Source organism: Callospermophilus lateralis, unplaced genomic scaffold (assembly GCF_048772815.1).
Source record: "Callospermophilus lateralis isolate mCalLat2 unplaced genomic scaffold, mCalLat2.hap1 Scaffold_177, whole genome shotgun sequence".
NCBI classification, from domain to species: domain Eukaryota; kingdom Metazoa; phylum Chordata; class Mammalia; order Rodentia; family Sciuridae; genus Callospermophilus; species Callospermophilus lateralis.
In genome coordinates this window covers 691,272-704,776 of record NW_027512821.1, presented here as the reverse complement: position 1 = coordinate 704,776, position 13,505 = coordinate 691,272, and the positions used below count along the sequence as shown (strand labels likewise).

Genomic DNA, 13,505 nt, shown 5'->3' with positions numbered 1-13,505 from the left:
AAATTTAAAAATAATGAACATAAATGGCATGTATGTGCAGAATTATAGGTGTTTACATTCCATAATGCCCTTAATCTTAAAGTTGGATTCTGATTAATGTTGGACTTAAAATTTTATTTTTTATTTTTATTTTTTTTGTGTGTGATTTGGAGAAGCAATTTTAATTTTCATTTTGTGTCTGGTCACATAATACAATAAAATTAAAGTCATTTAATTAAACAAAAGTCTTTATACAAATTAGTGATATCTAAACACAATTTGATTTGGAAAATGAAATAAAATGGAATCATATGTATACAGTTGTATTCATAAGATAAGTGTGCTAAATGAAAAGCTGTATAATAATGAGAAACATTCACGGGTCAAATCCAGGTACAAAGGAAGACACTCCTCTGAATTCCCATGTTTCATCCAGCATCAAAAACCACCAATCTTTTGGTTCTTTTTTTTGTACATTATTCTGTATCCACGTTCTCTGCATCTGATTGGATCCCTGGGTTTTATTTCATTTTCTGTGTGACATTCTCACAGATATAGATCATTGGCTGCTGCTTTGGGGGTTGAACGACCTTTTGAGTGTCCATTCCTATACACCACACAGACTTTTCCCAGCGTTTCCAAACAGACTGGACTTAAAATTTTAATGGAAAAACATTTTTAAAGTAGAAATTGTTCAAATCATTACAGGAAACATTGACAAATAAGGAAGAAGAGAAGAAAGGAAGAAGAAAAACAGTATAACAGGGTAGAATCAGTATACACACTGATAGATGAAGAAGTGAATGCAAACATATAATTAATCTTTACCACTGCAAACAAACCCAGAAAAACCTTTTTGTAAAGAACTGGAAAGTAAGTAGTTCTGTAGGCTATTGGTTTCTATCCAGTCACTCAACTGTGCTGTTCAGCACGAAAACATCTATACACAATATGTAAATGAATGGCTATCTTCCAAAAAGACTTTGTTTACAAAAATAAGCAATAGTCTAGATTTGCACAGTATGGCAATATTTACTGATTTTTGGCCTAAACTTATAATTAAAAAATAAAGTAGTTAAGAGTGGGAATAAGGAAAGAGTGTTCTCTTTTACCCCTTACACTAAATGTCCCACTAAATGTCCCAGCTAGTGCAGTAAGACAAGAAAAGGAAATAAAAGTGTTAAGGTATGATTCTAACATTCCAAATAAAACTCCATGTCTTTTTGAAAAAAAAAAAAGACAAAGGATTTATTCTGGCCAGCGCCAAGAGAGCAGAAGGCAGGCAGTTCTGTAGCCCAAGACAATGAATGCAGGTGGAGGGATCATTTAAACAGAAAAACAACAAAGTGGGGCGGATGGGAGAGGCAAGAAGAGTCATAAGTACATTCTCAGAAATCTTCACCTCTTGTACCCACTCAGGAAGTAAGTCAGCACAAGCTCCATAGTTTAAAGATTGTGTTGGGGTGTGAGTGGGTAGAGATGTCAGCTTCTATTAGAGTGGGCTCTTACAGGAAGGGGAGCCAACTGCCCACTCAGGGTGAGATATCTTGAGCAGAATGGGGTCAGTCTGACTTAAACTCTCAAATCAGCCCATAACAAAAGGCATTTAGATTTTGAAGAAGGGAATTAAATTGTTTTTATTGATAGGATTTATTCCTTTTTGTTTTTCAGCAGTACAGATTTAGCATTCCTAAGAGGAAAAAATTGAAATCCAGAATGTTCCAAAATATGAAACATTTTGAGCACAGACATGACACCACAAGTGGAAAAATTCTACAGCATGAAATTTTGCTTCATGCATAAAAGCGTTATACAAAATTCAGTCCAGGTAAATAAGGTGTATATGAAACATAAATGTATTTCATACATAGACTTGACACACATCCTCAATATATCTGTATCTGAAAAAAATCATAAGCAGCTGAAATATTTCTGGCCCCACATAAGACATACTCAACCTATATTCTATGTATGGATATACCAGTTGTTTGGCCATTCACCTGTTGAAGAAAATTTGGGTTGTTTCCTGTTTGGGCTATTATAAGTAAAGCTGCTAAGAACATTTCTCTGTAAATTTCTGCATGTAATTATATTTCTGTTTCTTTGGGATAAAGACCCAAGAATTCAATTCATGGGCCATATGGAAAAATAAATGTTCATTTATTTTAATTGCCAAACTCATGTCTTAGAGGCTGTACCATTTAACATTCCCACCAGCAAAGCAAAAGCCATCAAGTTGCTCTGAATCCACATCAGTCTTTTTTTTTATAGATTCTGAATTCTTTTGTTAAAAAATATACCTTTATTTTTATGTGGTACTGAGGATCAGACCCAGGGCCTTATGTGTGCCAGGTGAGCACTCTACCACTGAGCCTCAGTCCCAGCTCACATCAGTCTTTGATAATATTATTTTTATTTATTTCACCCATTCTATAGGTGTACAGTGATATTTCATTATGATTTTAATTTCCCTAAGAATTAATACGTTGAATGTCTTTTTGCCATCTGCCTATCATCATTATTGAAATAATCTCTTCATATAATTTTGTCATTATATGACATTAGTAATGCTATTTTTATTTATTTATTTATTTATTTGTTTGTTTTGGTGCTGGGTTTGAACCCAGGGGCACTTAACCACTAAGCCAGATCTCCATTTCTTTTTAGTTAGTGAATTATATATTTTTTATATTTCATTTAGAGACAGGGTCTCACCGAGTTCCTAAGTTGCTGAGGCTGGCTTTGAACTCATGATCTTCCTGCCTTATCTTCCTGAGCCACTGGAATTACAGGCCTGTGCCACTGTGCCCAGCTCATAATGTTATTTTTAAGTAAATAAACAAGATTTTTTAAACCTCAATTTATTTTTAGTGTGTAAAAGTGATAGCTATAAATGGTGTGACTCTACTTTGTGTACAACGAGAGATATGAAAAATTGTACTCTATAGGTGTAATATGAGTTGTAATGCATCCTTCTGTCATACATAACAAAGTATAATAAAATAAAAATTCTTCCAAACAAAGTGCTAGCTATAGTACACATAAATAAAAGAATAATGGGGTCATAAATAAGAATATAATGAGGTTTTAAAGACAAAATGTTTGAGAAATCCTGCCTTATAAGCACCCTTAATTGATGGCATCAAATTAAAAAGCTTCTGCCCAGCAAAGGAAATAATTAGGAATGTGAAGAGAGAACTTAGAGAATGGGAGAAAATCTTTAATATTTACTTTTCTGAGAGAGGATTAATATCTAGAATATGTAAAGAACTCAAAAAAAAAACACTTCAAACCAAAATCAAATAATCCATATAATAAATGGTCAAATTAATTAAAAAGACATTTCTCAAGTGAAGTAATACAAATGGCCAACAAATATATGAAAAATTGTTCAACATCACTAATAATTAGAGAAATGCAAATCAAAACAGCACTGAGATTTTATTTCACACCAGTCATAATGGCAGTCATAAAGAACACAAATAATAAGTGCTGGAGAGGATGTGGAGAAAAAAGAACACTTTAACACTGTTGGTGGGATTCTAAATTAGTACAACCACTACTGAAATCACTATGGAGGTTCCTCACAGTCTACTCATGGAACCACCATAAGACCCAGTTATACCACTCCACACTATTTATCCTGAAGAACTAAAGTCATCATAGTACAGCCATACATGCCATGTTTATAGCAGCACAATTCACAATTGTGGGACCAGCCTGTTTGTCCACCAACGAATGGATGAATAAAGAAAAGTGGTGTATATACACAATGGAGTTTTATTCAGCCATAGAAAGGAATGAAATTATGTAATTTGCAGGAAAATAGATGAAACTATGGACCATTATGTAGAGCAAAATAAGTCAAACTCAGAAGGTCAAGGGTTGTATGTTTTCTCTCATATGCAAAAACTAGACAGGAGAAAAGAAAAGAAAGGTGGAAGTGGATCTATGACAATCAAAGGGAAATCAGTAGAGGAAAGGGACCAATGAGTAGGAGGTGAGGAAGGAGGGAGGAAGAGTTAGGGAGTGATATTGACCAAATCATATATATATATTGTCATATTTTATATATGTATGAAATATGACAATACATATTATATATATGTACACACATACACACACATACATACATACATATACATATATATATGAATATGTAACAACAAAACCCATCATTATGTACAACTATAATGCACCAATAAAAAAAATGTAGAAAACAAAACAAACCCTTACATATGTTCCCAGAATGCCATAGCAAACTATTGGAAACAACTCAAGTGACCACCAACAGAGGAAGGTATAAATAAATGGCAATTTGTTCTGTTCATGAAATGAATTGTTTCTAAGCAGGGAAAGTTATTTGTTCATAAAATATCACCAGCCAACTTTGAAATGAATGTTGAATTTTCTGCTTATCAAAAGTAAATAAAATAATGAATAGTTATCTATGACAGAAGAATATTTTGCATGTTTTTCTGTTGTAAAATGTTCATTGGGGAAGAGTATTAAAACACAGTTGACCTGTAATCCCAGCTGCTCCGGAGGCTAAGGCAGGAGGATTTTAGTTCAAAGCCAGCCTTGGCAAAATTGAGGCACAAAGCATCTCAGTGAGGCCCTTCCTCTAAATAAAATACAAAATAGAGCTGGGGATATGGCTCATGGTTGAGTACACTGAGTTCAAACTCCAGTATTACCCCACCACACACACACACACACACACACACACACACACACACACACACACTCGAAAAATTGAAGATATGGAGTTATGATTAAGTAATTAGGACTCAACTCAATTCTCCCTCTATAAACACATGGAAAACTATTCAAGATACATAAAACAATTATTTTCAACACTAAGCAAGAGTTTGTAGAAGCATGGCCCCTGAGAAAAGAAAGACAAAAAAAGTAAATCCAATATTTATTCCTAATTTCTGAAAGGAAGTAGATTTTTTTTTCTAACCAGAAATTGAACCCAGAAACACTCAACCACTATTTCTGGCTTTTTTTTTAAACTTTTTTATTTAGAGATGGGGTCTAAGTTGCTTAGGGGCTTTCTAAATTGCCTGGGTTGGCTTTGATTTTTGTGATCCTCCTGCCTTAGCCTCCTGAGCCACTGGGATTACATACATACACCACAGCACCCAGCGTGGAAGTAGTTCTTAAATAAAGAACACACACACACACACACAAACACACACACAAAGAATCCCTCAGATTCAAATATTAGCATCAGGAAGATAAGAAAACTGAAACTTTTGAGGTAAAATGCATGACAGAAGGGAACAGTGTGAAGTTATACTTGCAGAAATGTAATAGAAATGCCTTGAGTCTATTCATGAGTAGAAAGTTATGCATTCATAGAAGGAAATCCCATAGGCTGAGTGAAGAATAATTGGGGACCTGTAAGCTGAATAGTTTCCAGAGTTCACATTGTGATGGGAAATAACCAAACCCAGACACCCAGAAAAAAGAAATCACATGGTATAACTTACAATACAAAAAAAGCAGATATGGACCACCTCTTTCTGACTAGCAGACCACTGCAGGACCTCAGGCCTGGCCCACATCCACCTGCACCGATATGCATGGGACCCAGGCCCAGGGTAGGTCCAAGTTCATCAGGGAGTCCAAGTCTAACCCTCTTCCATCTTGGGACATTGCAGACATCACCATAGCCTTCCCCATACAGTAGCCCCTAACTTGACATCAGACAGGCCTAGAAGAAGCTGCATCTTAAAGCAGGCATTCTAAAGACAATGTAAGGCCCAGCCTTTCAGCCCCATCTCTGTAAGACATTGCGTCCATCTTAGGGCACCTCCACTATTATCTTGTGTTACCTTGGCTATTGCTGTCACCACCTTTAGTTGCAGTAGCATACATTGAGGGACACCAGCAGGGTCTGTCAGCCCAACATCAAGGTGAGGTACAGACAATCTGCATGGATACTACAAGAATATAAGGTAGAAACTGTAATATCTCAGATCTAAACTGCAAGAAAGGAAGACACACAGACAACATGAAAAAACAAGGGAGGAAAGTGCACCAAACAAACCAGGATACTACAATGAAAGAACCCATGGACAATGAAGTTGATGAAATATCAGAGAAGAAGTTCAGAAGGTTCATAATTAAAATGAATTAAAGAATGACCTAAATGAGCAAATACAACAAAGAGATAAGAGAGCAAATGCAGGTAGCAAAAGATTACTTCAAGAAAGAGAGACTCTGAAAAAAAATGTCAGAAATCTTTGAAATGAAGAAAACAATAAACCAAATAAAAAACTCAATAGAAAGCATCACCAACAGACTAGATCACTTGGAAAACAAAACGTCAAATAATGAAGACAAAGTGTACAATCCGGAAAATAAAGTGGATCACACAGTTAAGATAGTTATAAACCATGAACAGAACACCCAAGAAAATTATGGGACAGCATCAAAAGACCAAATCTAAGAGTTATTGGAGTAGAAGAAGGCACAAAGTTTCAAATCAAAGGAATGCACAATCTCTTCAATGAGATAATATCAGAAAATTTCCCAAACACGAAGAATGAATTGGACAACCTAATACAAGAGGTTTATAGGACACCAAATGTACAAAATTACAACAGATTTACACCAAGGCACATTATAATAAGAATGCCTAGCATATAGAATAAGGTTAGAATCTTAAAGGGTGCAAGAGAGAGGAATCAAACCACATATAGGGGGAAGACCAATTCATATCTCAGCAAATTTTTCTTCCTCAAAGCCAGATCGTGGAACAACATATACCAAGCTCTAAAAGGAAATGAATGCCAACCAAGAATCTTATATCCAGCAAAATTAAACTTTAGATTTGATGATGAAATAAAAACCATCCCTGATAAACAAAAGTTAGAAGAATTTACAACTAGAAAACTTGCACTACTAAATCTTAGGCAAAATATTACACAAAGCGGAAATGAAAAACAATGATTAAGATCAGCAGAGGGAGGTATTAAACTAAAGGAAAAACTAATCAGAGGAGAAACCAAGTCAAGTTAAATAAAATACAAAAAATACAAATCATGTCTCAGTAATAACCCTGAATGTTAATGGCCCAAATTCACCAATCAAAAGACATAGATTAGTAGATTAGATTTAAAAAAGTGCTAAAAATATGCTGCCTCCAAGAGACTCATCTCAGGAAAAGACATCCACAGACTGAGGGTGAAAAGTTAGGAAAAATCATACAACTCACATGGACTGCAGAAGCAAGCAGTGGTTTCCATCCTCATATCAAATAAAGTAGACTTCAAGCTAAACTTAATCAAAAGGGTTAAAGGACACTACATACTGCTCAAGGGAACTGCTGGGAGCCATCAGCCAAGTAGGTATGACCATTTCCTTGCCAGCGTACCCCCATGTTTCTTTAGTGGAAGGACTCATGGAAATAGGACATTTTGCAGGACATTGCATGTAAGGTGACCTTGCTCAAGGACCAGGGCGGATCCGTGTTTAGGGTGTTCCTGGTTTAGCATAATAGGAGATTAGGGTGTTCCCCCTTTAGAATAGGGCGGTTTAGCATAATGGGAGATTAGGGTGTACCCCCTTTAGAATAGAGCATATCCTGCTGCTGAGTTCCTCTTGAGTTCTTAGGGTCAGACAGTATATTTGGGAGACAGAAGCCCAGGAGTAGGGGATTTGGGCAGAGTGTGGATTAGGGCAGAGAAGGTGGATTCCCCCAGAACATGTTTGTAGATGGCCGGTGTGAGTTCAGGAATAAAGAATTGCTGTTTGAATCTACAAGCTGTGTGGAGACTCGTGATTTGTGCCCAGCCAGAGATTGCGGCATCTGGTGGCTCATACTCAGAATGTCTAAAAATTGGAAGTAAGTGAAATTACTCGCCCCTGAAGGAGAGCGAAAGAATGGGTAAGCGTTTCAAAAAACAATGCGTTCTTGTTTTGATTTATTTTGTTTTTATTTCAAGTTGTCTGTTCCTAGAACTTTCTCAGGCAAACTGGAGAAAATGGTTGGCTCAAGGTTTGAAGTTGTTCGCCTCCAAGGAAGAGAAATTGTTAGAGAAAAAAGGCACCCCAGTAAGACTAAGAACAGCTAGGGCATATGTTGATACAATACAAAAATGTAGCTCATGGCTTTTTAACGAGAAGTTGTTAAATATATCAATGGGACCATCATGGTATCCTGTAGAAGGATTTTTCTTCAACAAGAAAGAGATGGCTAATTCTGTTTACTACGCTTGTCTAAGATCTTGGTTTTTACAGACATCTGAATAATTTACAAAGCTAAAGTGTTAAAATATCAACCACTAAATATGAAATCAAGTACTCTTTACTTATTAAGTTCCATAAGGTAATATATTTAAACATTATGTGTGTTTTCATAAACTGGTAAATGGAAAAAAAGTTTAATATTGCTTTGGTCTATGTCTTTGCTGAAACAAGGTTACTAAGAGTTAAGATTCTATCATGTGTAATTTATATACAAAGAGTATAAGAAGTTTCAGTTGGGTTTCAATTATAGTATTATAGTACCATAAAAAAAAAACATGAAAGTATTTCATCTTATTAAAGTGGAGTAATTTGTCTAGATCAGAAATTTTATAAGGGTTATTTCAGAATGTGAATTTATAAAAAGGGTTAACTGCTTAAAAAGAGATATAAAAAGATTCAAGATGTGAAAATATATTTTAATATAAAAGGTTAAAGGAAAAAGAAATGTTTCTAGATGAGATAATCTCTGTGGTAAAGTAAAAAGTTGTAAAATGCCATTTAAAAAGATTTTGAGGAAACTAGACTTACTTTAAAAGTTTGAGAAAGGAAGAAAGAAGAAAAAGGTATTTGTACATGGCAGATTGAGACAAAGCTTCTTAATGGAGTAAAAAAGGCCTTTGGTTGAAGGGCAGCCATGTAAACTAACATTAAGCGATTTAAACCAAATCTAAGCCTAGTTTAAAAGAGTGAAGCTGTAGATGGTGAAAAAGTACATTTAAAAGTACAGTATAGAGATAATTAAAAGGGTTTAAAAGGTTAAATTGAAGGTGGTTAAGATGCCTTCATGACAGAGAAAAAAAAAACATAAAAATGGGAAGATAATAGGATAAAAGATATTTAGATAAAGAAGATTAAAAATTTTAAGTCGAAAACTTTAAGACAGAAGTACAGAAAGGTAAAAAAAAAAAAGAGAAGATGTAGGAAGATAAAAATGATAAGAAGACAAGAATTTCAAACCCACAAAATAGGGAACAAAAGAAATTTAGGAAGAAAAAAAAAACAACTAAGGGTGAATGTACAAACCTTAGAAAACTAGAGGATAGAAACAAGATTAAAAAATGGTGGAAAATATCAAATAAAGGTATTTTAGATAAAAAATGCAAAAAGCTAAGACAACTATTTGATACAGACATGTACTTATTAAAGCAAAAAGAGGGAATTGGAAAGGAGTGTATATCCCCCAAAGATAAACTTAAAATAACCCTTTTTACGCTAAACTTTTTAAATTTGGATTCATCAGGATTTAGTGCTGCGGAAAGACATATGTATCCAAAAAATGTTCATAAGCCTAAGGTACTTTGGAAAGATATTCTAACAGGACAATGGAAAGGTCCTGACCCAGTGATTGTCTGGAGTCGGGGTTCTGTTTTTGTTTTTCCACAGGAAGAACAGCAAACGATTTGGATTCCAGAAAGACTAACTAAAACGATTTCTACAGATCGAAAAGAAGATGATTTGACTCAAATCCATAACAGCTGATATCCAGAACTCCAGCTTGGCCATTCTTACATCTGCAACAGTGATTAACCAGGATGCTTTTTTCAATATCTATTTTATTATTGCATTTTTCCACATCATAAGGTTCTATTTTTATTTTTTGAGCTCATACAAACCTAGGTTAATGTTTTTCTGATCAGTTTTATTTTTTTGACTGTGGAGTTTTTAAACATTGCAATGGAGATTTCACCTAGGTAAAGCTACAAGGCCTTTATTATTATCTTATGTGTTGTACGTTTGTTTGCACATTTGTGTTTTGTGTTATATGTCTGTGTGTGCGTATGTCCATATTTCATATATGAGGAGCGCTCATGAAAAATGGATCCAAATTATTATTTTTTTATTCACGTGATTTAAATGGCTTAATTTAAATTAGGTAAACAGCTGTTAAGGATTGTTTTTAAAGGTGGTTAACAGATTTGCTTGTTTACTAATTTAAATCAGGTAAACAGCTGTTAAGGATTGTTTTTTAAGGAGGTTAACAGATCTGTTTGTTTACTTTCACGTTTCCTTTTTATTATATTTAATAATTCTTTTCGGGATAATGTCTCTTTAGCATCATTGCCAGAATTCCTATCTTCATCCCAATGAATATAACTCAACAAGTATGCTCAATCAAGGAGTCAACTTACTTTGGGAAGATAGATTCCTCCACTTTGAACCACTTGCAGAACTTGCTTGTACTATGTAACTACGTTTAGTGCAGCAAATTGTGGTAATGCTGGCATATATTTGCTGATGGTGTCACCAGTGATGCAATTTTTATTTCCTTGCCAGCACACCACATGTTAATTGTGGTAATGCTGGCATAACTTTGCTGAAGGTGTCACCAATGATGCAATTTTTCCAAAGGAACTGTCAATTGGCTTGGTGTCGTGACATTTCTGTATCCTCCTCCCTTCTGCTAGTGATGGTCTAAATTTGGGGGCCAATGGCTATATGCTGGACCGGTAGTCAGTGACGGGTATGATCCAATTGCAGTGGTATCAACCTAAGACAGGAGGGTAACGCCTAAAGGTCAGTTGCCTAAAGGTCAGTTTTCCGATGACGGGTAAGAACCATATGTTGAATTGGACAACCTACCAGGCATGGTCCTTAAGCCACATTAACCTCACTCCCCCACTGGCAGCAAGGCCAAATTTGGGGGCCAACAGAGGTGAGGCAAAGAACCTCATCCCCCCACTGGTGAATAGACCTATCCACAAGTATGGCTGTATGCTGGACCAGTAGTCAGTGACGGGTATGATCCAGTTGCAGTGGTATCAACCTAAGACAGGAGGCTGACTCCTAAAGGTCAGTTTTCCAATGACGGGTAAGAACCATATGTTGAACTGGACAACATACCAGGCACGGTCCTTAAGCCACATTACTTTTTGTTTAATTAATCAGAAGGGGGGAGATGCTGGGAGCCATCAGCCAAGTAGGTATGACAATTTCTTTGCCAGCGTACCCCCATGTTTCTTTAGTGGAAGGACTCATGGAAATAGGACATTTTGCAGGACATTGCATGTAAGGTGACCTTGCTCAAGGACCAGGGCAGATCCGTGTTTAGGGTGTTCCTGGTTTAGCATAATAGGAGATTAGGGTGTTCCCCCTTTAGAATAGGGCGGTTTAGCATAATAGGAGATAAGGGTGTTCCCCCTTTAGAATAGGGCGTATCCTGCTGCTGAGTTCCTCTTGAGTTCTTAGGGTCAGACAGTATATTTGGGAGACAGAAGACCAGGAGTAGGGGATTTGGGCAGAGTGTGGATTTGGGCAGAGAATGTGGATTCCCTCAGAACGTGTTTGTAGATGGCCGGTGTGAGTTCGGGAATAAAGAATTGCTGTTTGAATCTACAAGCTGTGTGGAGACTCGTGATTTGTGCCCAGCCAGAGATTGCGGCAGGGAACCATACACCAAGAAGACTTAACAATTACAGATATATATGCCCCAAACAATGGATCACCTACATTCATCAAAAAACAAACAAACAAACAAACAAACAACAACAACAAAAAACTCCTCAAAGTTCAAGAGTTAAATATACCACAAAACAATAATTTTGAGTGATTTAAACTCATCTCTTTCACCACTGGATAGATCTTCCAAACAAAAGCTGAACAAAAAGATTATAGAATCCAATAATAGAATCAATAACATAGACTTAACTGACACATATAGAATAGTTCAACCTTCAACGAGTGAATACACTTTCTTCTCAGCAGCACATAGATCCTTTTCTAAAATAGACCATATATTATGCCACAAAGCATCTCTTAGCAAATATAAAAAAGTAGAGATACTACCCTGAATTCTATAAGATCATAATGGAATGAAATTAGATATCAATGATAAAATAAGAAGTAGAAGCTACTCCAACACCTGAAGACTAAATAATGTGCTACTGAATGAACAATGGGTTGCAGAAGACATTAGGGAGGAAATTAAAAAAATACTTAGAGGTGAATGAGAATACTGATAAAACATATTGAAGTCTCTGGGACATTATGAAAGCAATTCTAAGGGGAAATTTCATTGCATGGACTTCTTTCCTTAAAAGAAGAAAAAGTCAACAAATAAATGAGTTAACATTACATCTCAAAGCCCTAGAAAATAAGAACAAATCTACACCAAAAGCAGTAGAAGACAGGAAATAATTAAAATTAGAGCTGGAATCAATGAAATTGAAACAAAAGAAACAATTGAAAACAATGACAAAACAAAAAGCTAGTTCTTTGAAAAAATAAATAAAATTGACAGACCCGCAGCCATGCTAACGAAGAGAAGGAGAGAAAAAACTCAAATTACTAACATCTATGATGAAAAAGGAACTATCACAACAGACACTACAGAAATACAGAAGATAATTAGAAATTATTTTGAAAACTTGTACTCCAAGAAAATAGAAAATATTGAAGACACTGACAAATTTCTAGAGTTACATGATTTGCCCAAATTGAATCAGGATGATATACAAATTTAAACAGATCAATTTCAAGTGATGAAATAGAAGATACCATCAAAAGCCTACCAAGAAGAACATCCCAGGACCAGATGGAAACATATCTGAGTTCTACAACACCTTAAAAGAAGAACTAATACCATGTTCAATTTATTTCAGGAAATAGAACAAGAGGGAGCACTTCCGAACTCATTCTATGAGGCCAATTATCACCCTGATTCCAAAACCTGGCAAAGACACATGAAAAAAAGAAAACTTCAGACCATTATCTCTAATGAATATAGATGCAAAAATTCTCAATAAAATCCTGGCAAATTAAATAAAGAAAATGTCAAAAAGATAGTGCACAGCTATCAAGTGGGATTCATCCCAGGGATGCAAGTTTGTTTCAACATACGGAAATCAATAAATGTAATTCATCACATAAATAAACTCAAAGATAAGAACCATTTGATCATCTCAATAGATACAGAAAAAGCATTCAAAAAATATAGCAACCCTTCATGTTTAAAACACTAGAAAAACGTGGGATAAAAGAAACATATCTCAACATCATAAAAGCTATCTATGCTAAGCCCAGGCCAACATCATTCTAAATAGAGAAAAATTGAAAGCATTCTCTGTAAAAACTGGAACAAGATAGGGATTCCCTCTCTTACCACTTCTATTTAACATAGTTCTTGAAACACTGGCCAGAGAAATTAGACGACAGAAATTAAAGGGATACAGATAGGTGAAGAAGAACACAAATAAGCACTATTTGCTGATGATATAATTCTATATTTAGAAGATCCAAAAAATTCCACCAGAAAACTTCTAGAGCTA

General features: G+C 35.4%; 1 pseudogene; it reads right to left on the bottom strand.

Moving 5' to 3' along the window:
- Positions 1-407: 407 nt before the first annotated feature.
- Positions 408-584, bottom strand: LOC143640308 (DNA-directed RNA polymerases I, II, and III subunit RPABC4 pseudogene; annotated as a pseudogene).
- Between the last annotated feature and the right edge of the window lie 12,921 nt (positions 585-13,505).